Genomic DNA, 5703 nt, shown 5'->3' with positions numbered 1-5703 from the left:
TTCTCTAATGGAAGTTTTAGTGAGAGAAATATTTGGGAGGGAATGAGTTTATTTTAGGGTCTTGGAATAATGAATTAATTGCCTTAGTTTAGAGGTATATTAGGTTTATATAGGTAGTATAATTAGTATAAAATGACCCTACTTAGTTAATTAATTAATCCTAAGCTCGTCCCTTAACCCCCAACTAAATAACTAATGACCAAAAACTGCCCCCACCCACGGACCGTGGGTGGGTCCATGGACCATACTGGTCAAGCGTGGGTGATGGTCTGTGGCTAGGAAAATAGGGGAAGGTACAGTCTTGACCCATGACTCCCACTTACAGTGCGTGGGTCCATCCATGGAGCGTGGATGCCCTTCGTGGGTAGGCTGACTGTTGACAACTTTTTGGGCTGTCTCCAGGCCCTCCTTAAGGACCCTTGGTTGGTCCTTGGGGGTGGGGGTAATACCTTGATGTCTACACCCAAAAACACTTCTATTGAATATCAGAAATAAAATAAGAAGTTACACTACTAATTGGGTTGCCTCCCAATAAGCGCTTAATGTAACATTGCGGCACAATGCAAAAAACTTAGTTAGTCAGACTTCACTAAGATCCCATTCCTCTATCAGTTCATTGATACACTCAAATTTTCCCAAGTAGATTTTTATCCTCTGACCGTTCACCTTGAACCTCATCCCTTCCTTGTTCTCGAGCACAACCACTCCATGTGGAAATACTTGAGTTACTTTGAATGTCTCAGTTCACTTGGACTTGAGCTTGCCAGGAAATAAGCGCAACTTTGAGTTAAATAAGAGCACCAAATCACCGGCAACAAATTCTCGCTTATCAATCTTCTGATCCTGGTACTTATTCATTTTCTCCTTATACAAGGCTAAACTTTCATATGCTTTTAGGCGAAATTCATCAAGCTCATTCATGTCATCAATATCATCACTATCAAAATTCATCGTTATCGCTGCTCGTGCATCGACACCTAAACTCTCCTCAATAGACACTTTAGAATCTCTTTCCATAATATGATTTACCACTGCTACTGACTTAAGATCAATTTCTTGCTTCATAGACCTATAGATGTTAAAAGTCACCTCCTGGTTCAACTTCAGTATTTGAGTTATAGTTTAGTATCTTAAACTCTGGCTTATTATTTATTTATTTACATTACTATTGGGTATTTCCCACTTCCAGTTAATGATGGTTTTAAGCTTCCTCATAGTCTATTTTATTGGAAAATCTTTTAGTATGCCTAAGATATGCCAACTCAGGGTTAGTTGGGGCCAATCGTGATCCTAGGTCCCGTATTTACGTCAAGGGGTAGCCTCCGGATGTGACACTATGTTTTCAACTTAGATTTGTCTCTCGCCTCAGCTATATATCAGAGTTAATAACCTTTGAATATCTGAGTGAATCACCCTTTATGTTGTATATCATAAAAGTTGACGCAACCGCAACGAAAATTTCCCCTTAAGTTTCAATATGTAAATATTTTTGCCCGAGATTCCCATACTCAACTTGATCCTCAAGATACTTGATGGAAAATATATTTGTCCAATTTTAGCGGGGTTTGTCAATGAATTGGTTAAAATAAGTACCTTTTTATTTCTTAAAAAAATGGATTAAAATAAAAAGGGAAAATACTAAAATATGTCATCAAACTTTGAGAAAATGCTCAGTCATCCGTTAAAAGTTTGACTCATATATGTCATTTTGTTTTGAGAAATAGCTTAAATGAACAGCATAGATGAGTATTTTCTCAAAATTCGTTGGCATATTTAAGCTTTTTTCCTTTTTAATTTATTAGAAAATTATCTTTCTTCTTAATTCTATTTTTTTTAACAATGAAAATAATTTGCTTTTATAATTAATTAATAAAATTTAATTAGTTGAGTGTATATCTGAAAATCTAAGACATTGATAAAAACAAAAAAAATATACTTTGAATTTAGCTAGTCAATAAACTTCAGTCAAATTCAATTAAATTTTTGTAATATGTCTCTTTTTGAAACTGCAAAATTCATTTATAGAAAAATGCATGACACGTTTTAGCTTAAGCTAAAGATAACTTTAATTAAATGTTTTCACATCTACCAAAGAATTGAGAAAAAAACTAAGATTTTGTTTCAATAATAAATATTCCGCATTTACTTGTAACTGTTGTTTTCTATTACACTTTAAAAAAGGAAAAAAATAATAATAAATATCATCCTTATCCTATTTGAAGACCATATATACATAGCTCATTGTCTAAATTCCTTTCTTGAAATCTTGTTGCAATTTTCTTTTCAACATTCTCAAAAAAGAAATTCTCTTTAATTTCCTGAAAATTTTACAATGGATAATTTTACAAAGGAAGAAACTGACATTATTGTGGTTGGAGCAGGACCATACGGTATAGTCGTTTCAGCCTGTTTAAACAAATTGGGCATAAACAATGTTGTTTAAGAAAAACAAGATTGTTGTGCTTATTTGTGAAAGAAAAAGACTTACGATAGATTTCATTTGCATCTATCAAAGGACTTTTGTTCATTGCCATTTATGTCACGTGCAATTTAATCACCCAAATATATGCCGAAGAAAGAATTTATTCAATACTTAAATGAGTATGTTGAGCATTTCAACATCAAGCCAAAATTCCAAACTTGTGTTGAATCAACCTTTTACAACAGTAGGGAAAAGAAATGGAATATCAAATCAGGAAATTTGACTAGCGGAGAAATTGAATTGTATGCTAGTGATTTCTTGATTTTGGCTACTAGAGAAAATAACGAAGGTTATATTCCAGAAATGGTAGGAATAGAAAATTTCAAAGGCGAAATAATCCATTCAAATGATTATAGATCTGCTGAAAAATTTAACGATAAAAAGGTATTGGTCGTTGGATTAGGAAATTCTAGGACTGAAATAGCCTTTGATCTTTCAAGTTATGAAAGTCACACATCAGTTGTTGTTAGAAGACTAGTAAGTCTCTCTATCTCTTTATTCCTTATAATTACTTTTATCGTTATTTGTTTGCACGTTAGTAGGTTTGTGATTGTTATAAAAAAAATTAAATGGTTGTGTTCAATCAGTTTAGTTGAACATCAACTATTTTGCATGGTACTTGTTACTTTTTACTAGCATTTGTAATGTTGTAACTCAATTCATCAAGAGGTTGGTATGAGTTTCTTGACCATCTGTCACGACCCAAGCCTAGGGCCTAGACGTGACCGGCGAATGGGGAACCCGAAGGAACCCCAAACAAGCCTCATAGCGTATCATTACACATCCTTGGTCGCGGAAGCAATTAAAATGACCATAAGCAATAAGCATAATCAAAGGGGGAAATCGGGACTAAGGGAGCAAGAGAAAAAAAGAAGAAATGATACATAAATACCATAGATGAGTCAAGCTCAAGCATAATACACAACTTGTCCAACACCACCTCTAAACATGAGTACTTAGCGGGGGCCAAGACAAACTACCGGGCTCACCCTCATAGTCAAAACATAACTAAAAAGAAAAGTCTTATACATAGCAAAAGATCATGAGCAACGTCCCCGGAATGGAGGACTCACCAATAACCTTGATAGGAAATCGTATTAGCCACGCGGAGGAGGATGGTCAAGCGGTGCTCCGGTCCCTACATGGTGACATCATGTAGGCATAGAGTATGCATTAGTACGTTTGAATGTACTAAGTATATGGGATGCAATGCAATGCTACAATAGATGGACATCATAGGAAAAATGCATAATCATACCCGATAGATAGCATATTAATGAAATGATATGTATAATGATGCTTACATAAAAATCATATTTAGTGGGACGTAGTACATGTGTGGTGAGTGACCATCAATATAGTATTTCCAAGGCCTACCACCCCCTTGGAGAGGCGAAAGAGGTACAAACCCCTCAATGTGGTTACCCGGGCCTACCACCCCCCGAGCTAGGGACCAAGGTACAAACCCCTCGATATGGTTATACGGGCCTACTACCCCCCGTACTAGGCAACCAAGGTACCAACCCCTCGATACGGTTATACGGGCCTACTACCCCCCGTACTAGGCTTGGTCGACTCACAACACTATATAGAGAAAATCATATACATGTATCCCTTTCATCATCATTTCAATAATTGTATAATCATCCGACTCATAGGATGTACATTGGACCTTCCATTTCCTATGAATTCTATAAATGGCATTTTATCAAACACATGGTGGGCTATTGTTCATGTAGATAAAATCATGTCTTTCAAGAGTACTAAGTCCAACCAATTCCGAAATACATATAAATCAGCCCACCAACAACATACATATATATATCAACCTTCATAATTTGATCATGGAAGCATGAAAACCATAAACATCACATAATAATTCCATTTCATGATAATATGCAAAAATAGACCATAATAGAATGTGTAGTAGTAATTCCATAATTAAAGAGTTCATAATAACCATAAGGACCCATAAATTTGAAGTAAAAATAGAGAATAAATGGTTGGACTTGTGGAAAGGAAGGTTTCCACAATCAACCCACATACCTCAACTTTGGAAAATCCTTGATGAAGATTGGAATGGAGAATTGATGCTTGAGATTGAGTCTTGAATCCGGAATTAGAACTTGAGATGTTTGAATTTGGTTGAAGATCTTGGTGGAATTTTGGAGAGGGATTAGTGAGTGTTTTTGAGTGTTTTGATGCTAGAAAGAAATATAACTAAGTATGGGACAATCCTCTTTTTTATAAAAGAAAAACGTCCAGCCCGCTACAGTAACTAAGCTCTCTGGAAATTGCAATTCTGCCCGTACAGGTTTTACGAAAATGGCATAACTCCTTCATCCTAAGTCGAAATGAGGTGAAACCAATTGCATTGGAAAGCTAACTCGAAGGGCTTCAATTTAATAGGTAGTGTCCCTTCCAGTTTCTTGTGTGCTAAGAGATATGCCCCTTTAAAGTTGACCTTGAAAATTGCATTTTTTTTGCGATTTTCGAATTTTGATACGGTTGCTCTGAAATTCGGGTTAGACCCATTTCCCACTCAATTTTACCCCCTGAATAAGAATATGAAGTCGAATTTCCGAAATCATGCACGAATTTTGAGATATATGGAAATTACAATTATAGGTGTTTCCGAAGCACATTTTCGGGCATTTTTGGGGTCGTTTCAATATCTCCCCCTTGGGAACATTCGTCCCCGAATGTTAAAGAAACGTACATGAAGGACACAAACATGGCAATATCAGCCCACCTAAGGATGCAACAATGCACTTACACCTTATTCAAAACCTCAACATAGTTTAACACCACATTGAACTTGTCAACTTAAACATGAATGTATGCAATGACACGAGGGCTGAACTTAAGACCTGAGATTTTATAAAGGGCTAAGATCAATACCTTAAGCTTGAGTGGATTGGAAAAGATAAGGATATCGCCTTTGCATGTCCGCTTCGGCCTCCCAAGTAGCACTTTCAACTTGTTGATTTCTCCAAAGGACTTTAACGGAAGCCACATCTTTGTTTCTCAACCTCTTCACTTGTCTATCTAAAATCTGGACCGGAACCTCTTCGTAGGTCAAATTATCTTCAACAACACCCACAAAATCAAGAGATACAATGGCATTCGGATCACCCACACACTTCCTCAACATAGACACATGAAATACCGGATGAACCAAATTCATTTCGCTAGGCAATTCCAACTCATAAGCTACCTTG

The 5703-nt window shown here is 36.2% G+C and overlaps 1 pseudogene; it reads left to right on the top strand.

The window, feature by feature from the left end:
• Positions 1–2332: 2332 nt before the first annotated feature.
• LOC125863383 (probable indole-3-pyruvate monooxygenase YUCCA10) overlaps positions 2333–5703 on the top strand; it is an 11417-nt pseudogene continuing 8046 nt past the window's right edge.

The sequence above is a fragment of the Solanum stenotomum genome, chromosome 4 (genome assembly GCF_019186545.1).
Source record: "Solanum stenotomum isolate F172 chromosome 4, ASM1918654v1, whole genome shotgun sequence".
NCBI lineage: Eukaryota > Viridiplantae > Streptophyta > Magnoliopsida > Solanales > Solanaceae > Solanum > Solanum stenotomum.
This window is presented reverse-complemented; position numbering and strand designations above follow the sequence as displayed.